We start from the raw sequence: 16199 nt of genomic DNA, 5'->3' as shown, positions 1-16199 counted from the left end.
GTTTGCTTAATAAACTCTCTTATGTGAGTTCCCATGTTGGGAGTGGTTTCTGGGTTCTTACAAGAATCAATCAGGGCAGAGTCCCATTTCCCCAGATGTTGAGGATTTCAATCACCTGAAAAAAACTGAGGCAAGCATAGAAAGCAAGTTTTGTTTAAAGGATAAAATGGAGATAGACTTCTCTGCACAGAAGGGGCCCCAGAGCCGGGTGTAGAAGGAAGAAGGGAGTCCTGCCCCTTTTAAGGGTTTTAGATTTCCTTTGTTCTCACACCCTTCTTCTCCCCTTATGTTGCCTGAGTGACTAGTGACCAAAGGTGGGTCAAAAGGTGGGCAAGAACCCTTCCAGGGGTGCCTCTCTGTATCTGCCTAAACAGGCAGGAAAGGAGGTACTTCATTAACAATTCCTACAATTCCAGGCAGGGAGGAATAATTCCCTGGAGGCAAGTAGCCTAGGCAACAGGTTGGAGGAGGCAGGGAAAGAACTTTGGAGATACTAGCATTTTATTTCCTTTCTTCTTGAATCAGCCCCCATCTTTCTGATCAGACCCAATTATTTATTACCTACTCTTACTATCCTTTTGGTCTCCTCCACCCCCAATATGACCATATTCAATCGCAAGGAAGGTTGTATAAACTACTCAATTGCAATTATTCTCAACTCCTGGGAGTTTGTTTACTAATGTATTACTTTGGGAAGATGAGGATAGATTCTTACTTTGTCTTTCCAAAAGGACCAGTTAAAAAAGGAGTTATACACAATATTTATAAAAATAAAAAAAAAGATAAAGAAGGGTATAATGCTTTTAATAAAAATCATAAGAATTCCATTTTTGCTACCATAAGTTGTGCTAAAATTATTTGTTTTCCGCTAACATGAAAGACAAACTGTCTTTCAAGTAGGTGGATTTCACATACCTCCTACCATGCAGTGTGCACCACAGGTCCTTTGAAGTGTGTGCTTTTTTCTGAGAGAGCAAGTCATTAGTATTTGTGAGAGAGAAAAATGAAAAAAAAAATGCAAGGGGAGAACCATTAGGAAGTGTGTATTTTATTTATTAAAATATTGAGCCAGAAATTGTAAATTCATGAAATAATTTAAACTCCTATGATGCAGAGTGCTAGAAAACATCATCCATTTCAATGGCCTTACTTTTATCAGAAAGTTAAATCTTTTCTTTCTAATTTAAGAATTTTTGCATGTTCTTTTATGTTCTGTGGGATCTGCCTATATAGGTAGGATTTAACAGGATTCAGGCATTGCATATAAATGAAAGGTAGGTGGAAAAATAAGATCAATCTCTGCAAACATTCTCATAGACTTTGCCAGTTTTGTGGTCATGCTGTGTTTACCATTAGCACTACTTGAAACAGAACTGATCATAAAACCTGTCACTCAAGGAAACTAGAAACCCAGGTTTTCTCTTTGGATCAACAGCATTCCACTACTTAATCATTTTGTTAGGGTTGGATATCGACTGGTCCCCGATATCAACTGATCCCCAGAGAGTCAAAGTGCACACACGGTAATGCAAGACACACAAGGAGGTTTTATTGCAAGCTTGAGCCTGGACCACAACCAGCCTCTCAGACCATTGCAATGGCTGAGTGGGGAGCGGCCCTGAGGGGTGAGAAAGCCCTCTATTTAAGAGATTTCCAAGCATTCGCACACAAAGACCTGTACGTTATTGGTTAACATTTGAACAGCTAAACATTAGTCCTCCTCTGGTTGGGTCCCGCCAATCTATTTGATTCTCATTGGGTCCAGCCAGAACTGAACGGTCCTAGTGGAAGAAGGGAGGAGGGAAGGGGTGAACTATGCAGGAGATGAGTCGAGGCTAGGCCCCCCTGTCCTTGATAGATAAGGTTTCCAGGCAGCTGTACATTCTTCAGACAAATATCTCTTAACAACCTGGATAAGTACGGGGGCCCAGCAGTCCTGTTTGTCCTGTACTGGCTCATGAGGGTGCAGTCACAACTGCCTGCATCCTGGTGATTAAGACCAGATATCACCCCATTCTCAACAATTTCAGATTACTATGGAATTTTCCTCATTATTTTACTTTGTATATTAACAAATTATCACAAATTTAGTGATTTGTAGCACAAATTTATTTTCTTACTTCTCATGGGTCTCATTCAAGGTCTGACAAAGTTGAAATCAGGTTGCTGACTGAGCTATTTTTTTTTTTTTCTTAGTGGTACTGGACATTGAACTCAGGGCCTTGTGTGTAGTAGGCAAACACACCACCACGGAGTCACATCCCAGCCCAAGTCATTTTCCTTTTTTAAGCTTGGATCTACCTTTTTTAAAGCTCATATGGTCATTGGGAGTAAAAGATGTGGACAATAGGTCTAAAAGGATCTTACAATCCTGTTCCCCTACCTGCCCTCTTACCCTGCCCTAAATGATCCCACCACCAAAACTCCTCCCATGAACTGGCCCTGCCTCCTGCAGGTCAAAAGAGCCCATCAAAGTCACTAATTCCTCCCATGACCTGGTTCTGCTGTAAAACCCAGACCCTCGTGATGGCCTCCCTCCATTTTGTCCCTGAATAGTGTCCCTCCAGTGTTGCTGGTCCATGAGGTCTGCCTCCATTTTTCTTTTTCTTTTTGCATTCCCTTCCATGTGCTCTCAGGCAGAATTCATTTCCTTGAAGCTATGGGACACAAAGATAACTGCTGTCCTTTGGTCAGGTGTCGGTCAGGGGCTGCTCTCAGGCTCTAGTTTCCAGTTCGGCCCTCAGGTCTTTGTAGCAGGATTCTTTTTCATCTCTGACTACTGGGAGGGCTCACCTGATTAGATCCAGACCATCCAGATCATCTCCCTCCTGGTCGACTGGATTAGTAGCCTAATCATGGGAATAATATCACGTCATATTCAGATTTGAGTGGTATTCAGGCTGAATGGTTTTATACAAGGTGTGTTCACCAGGACCAGTGTAGGGGGTGGGGTGGAGGTGTCTCCAGGCTGTCCAGAATTCTATTTACCACAGATATACAAGTGCATACTTCTTCTTTGGGCTTAATATACAGTTAATATTTGAACATCCCACTTAAATGTAAATTATGGTCCATTTTTCTTACTTTTCACAATCAGTAATTTCATCAGTAAAAATTATGACTCTATACAAAACTTCTGCTTCAAAATTAGGGACATAATATAGATTATGATTAAAGTTCTTATCCGAAGATATATAAGTTTCCTAACATTTTCACCATAAAATGAAACCATCCATAAGCTCTACTAGTGTAAATAAGAAAAAAATTTTTTCTTGATTCCTGTTTTGTTAATAAAAACTTGATTAAAATCTTGCTGCATGATAAGGTCTATCTAAAATGCCAAGATTTCTATCCTCTAATCCTCATATCAGTCTTTTCAAGAAAATATAATTATCTTATATTATGGATGTAGAAAGAGAGACTCAGACAAGATCACCTCACTAATCAGTGTCTAAGCTAGGCTTAGAGCCTTCCCTGCCTGCTCTGCATACCCCCTGCTAACTAATGTTCACTCAGATAAAAATCACTGTTCTAAATCAGGAGTTATTTGTGGAAATGAACAAATAGAACTTTGCATGACATACTGAAATAATTATTTTCAATTTGTTTTTTGAATTCTGAAATTCTGGAATTGTATCTCATGAATTACCTGAGGGATAATGGACAGGAAGGGTGGCATTGTATCTATAAATAGATTGTGATTGTTGGGACAGTTACTCTGTTAAATATTGTATTTCTTGGAGCCATTTTATTTCTCTTTGAGCTCTTCCGATAACCATACATAGATACCAGAATACCTTTCTGCTAGTTGAATTGTTATATAAATTGTACTTTTGGAAAAGTTGTAAGAATAGTTAAGTTCACACGTACCCCTTCAGTCAGATCCACCAAATGTTAACACTTCACTCCATTTGTACCCCCAATCCCTTTTCACAAACACACACATGTATATTTATGTATATTATAGTTGTTTTTCTAAACCAGTGAGGAGTAACTTAGAGATATTTTACATCTTTACTACTGAAATGAAATATTTTTAAGGCTGATTTACCTTTTAAAAATGTTTATCCTCTAATGAGGCAGAAATTTCATCTTTGAACATTCATTGGCTTTCATTTTGCTAATATGGTCATACAAAATAAATAAAATTCTACTACACACATGATCCATTTATTTTATGAAAATTGATCATATCTTTAAACCTTTCTGTAGGTCTTGCTCCCACTCTGAATGGTTGGGGTGAGGATACTGCATCTTTCTACACATGAGATTAATTGTTCTTATTCTTCATTATCTTTATTCTTCTAATTTTTTTATTTTTTACCTCCATGTTCTGTTACTACATATTCAAATTTTCACATCTCTCATTTTGGGCACTGCTGTATTTATGTTTTGCCATGCAATTATTTTTAAGGGTTATTGTCAAATTATTTTTCAAAAGTGGTTGTATCAGTAACACTTACAGAATCAGTAAATTATTTCTCACGGTTTCACAACATCAACAACACATCTAAAATTTTTTTGTTGGGGTACCAGGGATTGAATACAAAGGTGCTTAACCACTGACCCACATTCCTAGCCCATTTTTGAATTTTAATTTTAAGACAGGGTCTTGCTAATTTCCTTACAGCATTGCTAAGTTGCGGCAGCTGGTTTTGAACTTGAGATTCTCCAGCCTCAATCTCTGGAGTCACTAGGATTGCAGTTGTGTGTCACTGCAAAACAGATTACATTTTAAAGTTTGTAAATTTCTAAAGATAAAATGCTTTCTCATTGCATTATGTATTTCCTGATATTGAAACTAATTCCCTTTGTTTATTATTCATTTACATTTTAAGATGCCTGTTCATATCATTTGTTCCGTTTTCTATTGAAAATCCTCTTTGTCTTACTGATTTGTAAAAATCTGTATATATTTTCTACAGCAATATGCTTCTGTTACATCTGATGAAATATTGTCTCCTAGTTGGTGTGTGTTTGTATGGGGGCTTTGATTTTTCACTTTCCTTATAGTGTTATAACCAAATTTTATAATTTGATCTGATTCATCATATTTTCCATGGTGGTTTGCCAATCTTGTTTATAAAAGAAAACAAAACAAAAAAGTTTTCTTTCCTTAGAATCATGATAGATTTTTTCCCATTGTTTTGAAGTATTTGAAGCCTTTGTATTTCACATATCAGCTCAAAACTTATTTGAAATTGCAAATGCTTGGAAGATAAGAAAGTTTGTTTTGTTTTATTAGGGAAAGCACACTTATTAGTAACTTGTTCTAGTATGCCTTGTAATTCCTTTATTATTGGTTAGCAATAATGCCTTGTTTTATATCATGCTCCATACATATATATGTAAATATGTCTTCAAGTGTTTGGTGGTTGCATTAAAATTTGCATGTGAAGGGTCAGGAATATGACCGAGTTCTAAGACACGGTATAGAATACAGAAAAGAATCTTGACTCAGAAGAATAAATTGAGAATCTCAAAAGCAAGATTTGAAAGAATCCAACAGCTTCCAAGTAACTTAAGCACATCACTAGAAAAAAACTCTATAAAGTATTTGTAGGAATGCAGAAATATCCAACCCTAAAAGGTAAAATCATGTGTAGCATCAAATCAAACTTTACAAGGCATGTAAAAATCAGGAAAATAAGACACATAAAGGGGAGAAAAATTGATCATTCAAAATTATTAATTCTAAAATCTCTGTAAATTGTGATTGATTTTTTCTCCATGTGTTACATTTACCTGTAACTAGTATATGTAGAACATATAGACACAATGAAAAATCTCTGATAATTCAGTAACAAGAAAATAAGCAACCAAATTAAAATGAGCCAATGTGTCAAGTGTTCAACTTGACACTTCACTGAGAATATTACTACAGATACTTCATCAAAGAAGATATACAGATGGCAAATATGCAAATGAAAAGATGATCCACACGATTAGTCATTAGAAAAATGCAAATTAAAACCAAAAAGTATTAAAATGGCTAAAATTAAAAAGATTGGCCATAAAAGTGTTGGCAAGGTTGTGGAGGAGCTGCAGCTTGTATCACAGTCAATGGGAATGTAAACCATTGCAACCACTATAGAAAACAATTGAGCAGCTTCCTAAAAAGTTAAATATACCTACCACATGGTTTAGCTATTCTGTTCCTAATTATGCACTTTAGAAAGTTGAAAGCATGTATCCAAACAAAGATTTGTACATCACAGCTTTATTTGTAATAGTCACAAACTAGAAATAACTTAAAACTCCATCACCTGGTAAAGGGATGAACAGATTGTGAAATATTCCCATGAAAGGATATTATTTTGCAATAGAAGAATGATCTCCTTATACACACTTCAACATTGTGAACATCAAAATAATCACTGTGACTGAGAATGTCAGTCAAATATAGTCATTTTATTTTTAAAACATACACAATTTTACAAAATACAAACTAACTGATAGTAGCAAAAGCAAGCCAGTGCAGCCTTAGAAATGTCTGAGGAGTTTAACATGGGGACTACAAAAGGGTCACAAGGGAGAGTTCTGGGAAGATGGACATAATCATTATTTGGAATCTGTTTTTTCAAGAGTTTTTATATATGCCAAAATATACTAAATCATATGCTTTATATATGTACTGTTTATTGAATATCAATTGTACCTCAGTAAAACTGTATTTAAAAATGGGTCTGGCTTCTGATTTTAACTTTTTTATTTTGGATTAAAATTTGTTTGAAAGTATCTTATTTTAATTGCTTTAATGATCAGGTTTTTTTTTTTTTTTTTTTTTTTTTTTTTTTTTTTTTTTGACTCTGTAGTCATTTGTGCTGCCTGAAATAGAAATTTCTTCCTAGATTTTTTCTACACAATCTCAGCCACAAGCTATTGAAAAAAAAAAAAAAAACTGCCAAGACAAATAATGAGAATACAATTATTACTGTAAAATCTTCTCATTTTTTTCTTAATAAAGAGAATGTGTTACTGTACTTTTAAAAATCCCTATTTATTATATAAAAACTGCATCTTGTTAACTAATCTATTCCTCTTTTTGGAAACCACCTCCAAACTAAATATTCCCTGTATAACTGAATCCTGTTCACCAGGAAAAATATTAAATAGGGTGGAGAAATGGAGAAAGTTTTAAGAATTCCATCAACTATTACCCTCAGTTAAAATTGAATCTTCAGAATCAGCCTAATCCCAACTTGCCCATGCTCTTTATAAAAATTTACTTATCAATAGGATTAGTGTGATGTTCCAATTTACTAACTCTTAAAAAGGCAAAGAATTCAATGAACACTTCAAAAGCTTCTGGGGTGACCTATTTAATGATCAATTCTAGAATTTTGAAAACTATAAATGCTATAACTTTTCACAGCATATGAATACTCTGCCTTTCATTTATATGTGTTTGCCTTAAAGATTATCAAGGGCATTTCCTTTATCTTAAAGTTTTTCGTCTAAAGAAAAATGGTAATCAAGTCCAATATGCTTACCTTGACTTAGGATCACAGGTTTCAATTTCACAATTCCCTAGAAACTCTCTAGCTATATTTAATAGCAATCATTTCTCTTTTGCAAAAATAGTTTTGTCCTAAACACCAATCTGAGGTGTGCACTGCTTATGTTATGACATTTTAAATTTAAAATTAACAATTACTGCTCCCAAGTATGGTTAAATATGTTATTTATTCACTTACTTCATAAAAGGCATCTGACCTATGTCTATGACCATTTCATTCTATTCCAGTGAACTTTTTGATGTGAAAATCTATTCAATTTTACACTTTCTATATGTAGGCTAAATTTTTCATCTTATGTGATTTAGGAGGATATTTTGAAATATGACATAGATGCAGAAAATATTGCAAGCTTTTCATTACTTGGGGTAATTCATTTTATCATGCCTAATTCAAATTTCCTGAGTAAAATTTATGATTTGCAATAGATTTTTCCTGGATTGTTTTTTTCTTTCTTATATTGAAGATATTGACTTTAATTATTTTAAAACCTTTGTTTATACAGAGACTCAAATTCCATGAAGATAATTTATGGAATTTGTTACAGCATTTTTGTACTTCCTGTCAAAGAAATTTATTAAATAAAACAAACCATCCAGAAAATAACATACAGCATCTTTTGTTATTTTATAAAAACTATTTTAATGCTCAGCCTCAAGCATAGATGGTATCTGAATTTAATAACAGCTACTTCAAAGATATGCAGAATCACATTTGCATATGCTACAACTAGAAGAATTTATGTGCTTAGTTCACAGATATTAAAATTAATTGTAAAATGCTACTAAGGGAATTTGTCTTTTGATGTTCTCTGTAGGGGCAAATTTACGTTCTGAGATTAAGCATTAAAAATAAAAAAAAAAAACTGAAAAGAATGTATGTTTTCATTCCATGATTAGTGGGTAGGGCACAGATACATCTCAAAACATTACTAATTGAGTGTTTCCTAGGATCTGTGCACAGAATGTGCCAGAGGAACTCATTTCCATTAATTCATAAAGGGCTCAATTTCTCTTTTTAATACATAACGTTATGTCAGCTACCTTTTGCTCTAAAAGGAATTATATCAGGTAACTGATTATTATGGAGGTGTTTACTGGTAATTCACCACTTAAAGGTTAAAACCGGCTTTTAATTAGTAAGTATATAATAAAAAAACTTAATGTAAATGCCTAATGAATTGCATTTTCCATAAAAGGATTTCCCCTATAGTATTAAGCCTAAGAACCAGAGGCAAAGTTGACCTCCTATCCTACAATCATCTCATCCTTTTTCATAATTAAGTTTTCAAGTAATTTCATGGTCCTTAAGTTAGACACTTGTCTGGGTTCTTAGTTCATGTCTAAATTTATCCATCCACTATTCCTTAGTCTCAGAGGACAAGGTTTGATAATCCCTCAGCAAAGTACTACCATGTCACTGGTTTCTTGAAGTCCTGCCAACATGAGCACAGTGCTTAAGTAGCCACACTGAAAAGTGCTGAGGAGACAGAGGAAGCCACTGTATTGCTCTGTAGTTGCCTTACTCTAAAGGAAAACAAATAATATAATATTTGATTACACAATATAAATCAACTACTTGAGAAATGTAAAGCATATTCTACATTTAGGCTAAATGTAAGTGCATATCTTATTTGTGTTACAAGTCAGTTATGGGTTAAATGATTTCCATAAGTGTATAGGAAAGCATAATAATGTCCAAGGAAGGGGAAGAGGAGAAGGATAATAGAAAACAAAATGAAGACACAGATGGAAAGAGAAAAGAATAAAATAAATAGGTGCAGATACAAAACTGTAGGTGACAATGCTTTGTAGGGCATATTATGATAGAAGTATATGGCCATTATGCTACCAATTAAATTAAATAATTGACTCATGCCAGTAAAAATTAACATAATTTCAGTTTTTAGGGTTCTTGACTGAGTCCTATACCATGACTAAAATTACCTCAAATATATCAGAGAGAAAATAATATGGAATTGAGATAATTTGTCTCTGACAGTTTGTAAGGTGTGTCAAAGAACTTCTATACTTAACTTTCTAGTAGGTATCAGGGATGGGAAGTTAGTTTGTTAGAAAGTAGCTTTCTGATTTTAAGTCCTTTGGGTATAGGCCAAGGAGTGGGATAGCTGGGTCAAATGGTGGTTCCATTCCAAGCTTCCTGAGGAATCTCCATACTGCTTTCCAGAGTGGCTGCACTAATTTGCAACCCCACCAGCAATGTACGAGTGTATCTTTATCCCCACATCCTTGCCAACACTTATTGTTGCTTGTATTCTTGATAATTGCCATTCTAATTGAGGTGAGATGGAATCTTAGGGTTGTTTTGATTTGCATTTCTCTTATTACTAGTCCAAAGGACTTAAAATCAGCATACTACAGAGATACAGCCACATCAATGTTCATTGCTGCTCAATTCACCATAGACAGATTGTGGAACCAACCTAGATGTCCTTCAGTTGATGAATGGATAAAGAAACTGTGGCTAAATATACAATGGACTATTACTCAGCCATAAAGAATGATAAAATTATGGCATTTGCTGGCAAATGGATGAAATTGGAGAATATCATGCTAAGTGAGATAAGCCAATCTCAAAAAACCAAAGGACAAATGATCTTGCTGATAAGTGGATGATGACATATAATGGGGGATGGGAGGGGTTAGGGTTAGGGTTAGGGTTAGGGTTAAGGAGGGTGGCAAGAACGGAGGAAGACAGGACTGTATAGAGGGAAAAGAGGGGTGGAAGGGGTGGGGGGGAAGGAAAAAAATAACAGAATGAATCAAACAACATTATCCTATGTAAATTTATGATCACTCCATGTACGAACAGAGAAACAACATGTATCCCATTTGTTTACAATAAAAAAAAAGAAAGTAGCTTTCTACTTTTTAAAGTTTCCATATACACTTAGAGATATACAGTAATATAAAATGGAAATATTACCATAGTAATGTCTGAGTAACACTAAATGATATGTCAAATCTTCACATGGGCTCTCTCCTCTTCTTCTCTCCCATTGCAAGCCTTCTCCAGCAAATTTGTCTAGAAAGTAGGTTGTATTCTGGGAAATTTAAATAAGATCCTTTTCTCACGGCTCCCAAACTGTAGATACTTAACTCAATACAAACAAATTTAATTCCCTTTATTCGCAGAAGAGAAATTTGAAGTCAAGCCCCTAAAATGGGTTGCTTACAATGCACACTTCAGAATAGAGAAGAATACTCATTGTTTGCAGATTCAGAAAGACAAAGAATAGCTATTGACTTACCTTTTCCTGTAATTTGAAGAGAAGGTATGAACTCAATGTCATAAATGTCTCAGTATTGTGTACCTTATGATATTCAGAGGAATGGAACAAAGAAATGTTTGTTTACTTAAATCAGGTAATCATAGGGATGAATGCTGGCCTAATGATTAATATGAAGTATTGATTTACAATTGTGTCTATTTCTTGAGTAATTGGTTTAATAAATATCTAATAAAATAATGCTTACACAAGAGCTAGGTATTGCAACGAAACAGGTTTTCCTATTCTTGGGAAGGTTATAGTTCATCAGAAAAAAATGAAGTACCCTCATAGAACTCCCTTGATATATCAGAAGGGTTTGGTAGGGCCCTGTAAAGAACAATCCTCAAGTAAGCAATTGTTATAGTTTAAATATTAGGTGTCCCCAAAAGCTCATGTGTTAGAAAATGTAAGAATGTTTTGAGGTGAGATGATTGGGTTATGAGATCCTTCACCCAGTTTGTGAATTAATGCCCTGAAAGGGATTAACTGCGTGGTAGCTGAAGGCAGGTGGTGTGTGAATGTAGGAGGTGGGTCCCTGCGGGTGTGCCTTTGTTGAACAGAGCTCTCTTTGTTTCCTGATCATCACTGAGCTGCTTCCATTCTCTACCCTGATGTTCACCCTCACTTCCAGCCCTGAGGAGTGGAACCAGCTATGTATAACTGAGACCACTGAAACTGTGAGCACCCAAATAAACTTTTCCTTCTCTAAAATTGTTGTCAGGATTTTTAGTCATAGCAGTGAAAACAAAACAAAACAAAACAAAAAACAATAAAACAGCAATTGTTTGTAAGGAAGAAATTAGAACAGACTGTAAAACCTTTCTTCACTCTTCCATTATGCCATCTTTACTCTGAGAAAGGCTTCTAGTAAGTCCCTGATCTCTGTGATCTCCTCCTTTTCTAATTCTCTTCTTGCTCCCCTCTTTCACCATTATTCCCCCGGCATTTTCTTGTCTTTTATCCTCCCCCTGAAGTTCTAGTTTTCTCACAGAGAGATGCTTCAAAATCCTAACCTTCTGATTGTAAGTCCTCATTCTATCTTGGGAAACTATCACTATGGATTTACTGGGTTTATTGTTCTAAGAGGAAGCTTTAAATCTTTAATCAGCTTTGCCTTAAAGCATCTTTGTGATGCAGCTTTATCTGGCTAACATTTAATGTTCTCCCTAGTAAAACTTCAATATTCAATATCTTATTAAACTGGTGAATCTTATTTCATTTTGCCTAACTTACTAGGGTAAAATACAGATAAAAATAAGATGAGAAAGAAAATCTCAGTTTCTCAAAATATACACTAAGTTCAAACTTTGAAGTATATATAATACTACCATTAGTATATATAATACTGAAGTATTATGCCTTGAAAACGGAGTAGTCATTTGTGCTGCTGGAAAGGAAAAAAAAAAAAAAAATATATATATATATATACGCCAGGTGAAGGGAAAGAGGGATAACAGTGAACACCTGGAATATGCACTAATGAGAAGCAAGAAAAGATGATAAGAAATTCTAAATGACTAACTGAAGGGTCAAATGGAGAAAAAATTAGAGAGACAAAAATGAAGTCAATTGATAAATTAAAATGCAAATTTGAGACATTATAATCAATGAAGCTTCTAGAACAGAGAAGGACAACTGATTATTCTCTGAAGTCTATTTTTGTCTTCCAACACAGTTGAAACAGTTCTAGGTGGGCACACAATTGCCCACATAGAAACTAATCTTATCTGTCTCCTATGCAACAATATGGGGCTAGGCTATGCAATTAAAGATTTTTATTATTTTTATTTTAATTGATTCTTTTTAGTTGTACATAACATCAGTATTCATTTTGATATAATTATAAAAGCATGGAATATAATTTGTTCTAATTCAGTCCCCAGTACTTCTCCTTTCCCTCTCCTTTGCCATCCCTGTTTCCTTCCCTCTCTTCTACTGATGTTTTTTGCTAGAGAAAGATGAGTGGAATTTATAGGGATGATTTCTGGGTAACCTATTGTGATAGGTTTTTGTTATGTTGATTTTTCTGTGCTACAATTCTCAAGTATGTAATGAGACACTACCTTTAATGAAATACTACCTAAGTTTGCTGCAAAGAGATTTTTCAATTACAGAAATAAAATTATAATTATATCTTGAATAATTTGTGGCTCCTACTTAATTAGTTGGAAGGACAAAGCAGAGCTGAGGCTTTTCAGATCCAGAGATAGATGATGGAGATAAAGATAGAGAAGGAGATGGAAATGGAGATGGAGGAGATGAAGGAAGAGGAGAAGGAGGAGGAAGAGAAAGGGAAGGAGGGGAGGGAGACAGTCCATGCCTGTGGAGTTCTAACCTGCCCACGATCTTCCATTCCTTCTTTGCTACTATGTAGATTTTATACTTGCTAAGCCAAAATCCAGAATCATAAGCAAATTATTCAAAAGCAAATTATGCTGGCTAAGTCAATTCCAAACAGCAAATTATTTATGTTACATATAGCATTCTACATTATAAGTTTAAAATTGTATTTATGTGCACATGTGTGGGTGTGTTTGTGTATATGTATACAGTCGGTTTATCCTATTGGCTTTGCTTCTCTGCATCCATACGGTTATACCTGTTTAATGTGAAAATAATCTCTCGTTTCTTCACTTAATTTCTACTCAGTTCTCAGATATCGAGAAAAAAATGTGGAGGAAGGCTAACCTGGACCATATGGACAAAGATAATACACTAGAAAATGACAAAAATAGGAGGAATTAAGTTGTGGTTTGTTAAAAGTCTCATGGAACCAAGTTATCTATCCATCTTAGACTGACCATCTAATTTTAGATTATTTCAAAATAAATGAACTTCTCTTATTTTAGATACTATGTTTAAGGGGTCACTTTATGCAGTATTGAAGCTTATTTTATACTACTTTTTTTAATTTAATGACTTTTTTTTTTACTTTTTACAGACTATTTTGATTCATTGTACACAAATGGGGTACATCATTTAGTTTCTATGGTTGCACATGATGTAGATTCACAACGTTTGTCTAATCATACATGTACATAGGGTAATGATGTCAGTCTCATTTCACCATTTTTCTTAGCCCCGCTCCCTCTCATTTCCCTCTACGTAATCTAAAGTTCCTCCATTCTTCTCTCACTCCCCCAATCCCCATCCCCATTATATTATTCAGCCATAAAGAAGAATAATATTATGGCATTTGCAAATAAATGGATGGCATTGGAGAGTATCATGCTAAGTGAAATAAGCCAACCCCCCCCAAAAAAAATGGTTGAATGTTTTTCCTCATAAGTGGATGATGATATATTTTATATTATTATCATAGCAGTATGGCCTTAATGAGTGAATATGGCAATTTGGAAAGATTTGAACACTCACATATTTAGTCAAATAGATCAGAGAGACTGGAAACAAGGTAACATTAATTGGGAGGGTATTGCTACCATGGTAGGTGGATACTGTTGTTGATGAAGTCCCTTGAAACTTCCAGGCATAGAATCTTTATATAGGAGATTGAAATATTTCCAATATGAAGAGCAAAGTAATACCAGAGAAATAAAATTAGAAGTAGTTGTATAATCTTGATCCATCTAGACTCTGTAAAACCAGTATGGACTTTGCAGGAGAATATGTTCAGACTCTGAACATCCCACTGTGTGACTTTTGAAAGTGACTGATAAGATCTTAGGACTTCAGTTATGTCATTTCAGAAAGAAGAACAAATGACCTTTTTACATAGGATATTCAATGATTCTGCAAGTTATTTTTCCTTGTAGTGAGGTATAATAATTTTGAGGAGGCAGCAATGTTGATTTCTGTAAGTATGATTATTGCTAAGGAAAACAAACTTTCATATAAAATGCTAACTTCATGAGAACACGCCAAACATTGATTACTTTAAGAGTTGGCATAGAAATTAGGTGTTAAGAATTAACACCTATGCCAGGTATGGTGGCACATACCTCTAATTTCAACTACTCAAGAGGTTGAAGCAGAAGAATTGTAAATTTGAAGACTGCCTGGGCAACTTAGTAAGATCCTGTCTCAAATTTTAAAAAATAACAATGGCTGGGATGCAGCTCAGAGACAGAACACCCCTGTGTTCAATCTCCAGCACAGGAAATAAGTAAATAAGTGAAAATAATAAATAAATTAATTAATCAATTAATAACACCTATTATTTTCAGAAGTAACAGTAGTAGTTTTTCCAGATGCAGAATTTGGAAATGAACTCTGAATTAGAATATATTATAGCTTGTTAAATATTCTTGTTCTTTTTTTTACCATTTGAAATTGCTTTTAATGAGTTTTACTTAATTCATTAATTTTATTCTTTACGATTTTACAGCTTCAGATCTACCTTTAAAATGATCTAATCCTAAAGATTTAAGTAAGGAAAGATCCTGCTGTAGCCTTTTCTAACGACATAGAATTCCTTGATTTGCCCCACACTCTTCTTTTATTGTTCATGTTACTTATTTTTTCAGTAATACAATACCTCAAAGTGAAGATACCATTTTATGTATTCCAGACATACTCCTAAGGTAGGTAAGTCATGTGGCTTCTCCCCGACAGGCCTGGATTAGCAGCCCATGTACTAGACTCCAGATCTCTATACTACTTACTGTTATATGATGTTTGTACTCCACTGGGATTCAATTGCCTGTTGCCTGTCTGTAATTAGAACACTCAGTCCTGCTCTGTTGAAACTTTAAGCAGGCAGAGTAACCTGTTAGAAAACAGAATGTGAATGTGCATAAGCTGCCTAACGAGAATTTCTTTAGGTAGACCGTGAGTGTCAACTCAGTGCTTTCAACTGGAAGTGGCTTAAATGATAGTGAGCTGTAACCTTTAGGCTGCTCCGCCTGGTGGGTTTCTTATTCCTCATTTCACAGCTTTAGACTCTTGGATTTACCCTCTGAGAAATGAGGAATTTTCTTTCCTATTCATTTTGTTTTATTTAATTATTTTTTGCTACATCCCCAGACCACATATTTGTCTTCAAAGACCCCTTATATATTCTTCTCTGGTTTAGGAATAAACCAAAGTAAGCAACAAAATAAAACAAAACAAATTGTTTTTAATTAACACATTCAAATTGTCATTTATCAGTGACAGCCTGAGAGTAATAGTGGTTTTCCCTAGCTCATAATACGAAATAGTCCCTGGAAGAAAAAGGATAGTGTACTTTGTCTTCTTCATTGTCAACTCAGAAGTCTTTGCTCAGTACCTAACATGAAGTATAACACTTAATTTTGTATTAAATATTAACTACATAAATTGTGAAAGATACAAACTCCTCTCTTCGTTTACTCACTGTCCATTACCTTACAATGCTCTATTGGCATATAAAATTCAGTATTTCCAAAGTTCTGAAATTTTGACTTACTATC

The sequence above is a fragment of the Sciurus vulgaris genome, assembly GCF_902686455.1.
Source record: "Sciurus vulgaris genome assembly, chromosome: 7".
NCBI lineage: Eukaryota > Metazoa > Chordata > Mammalia > Rodentia > Sciuridae > Sciurus > Sciurus vulgaris.
Note: the sequence above shows the minus strand (reverse complement) of the source record.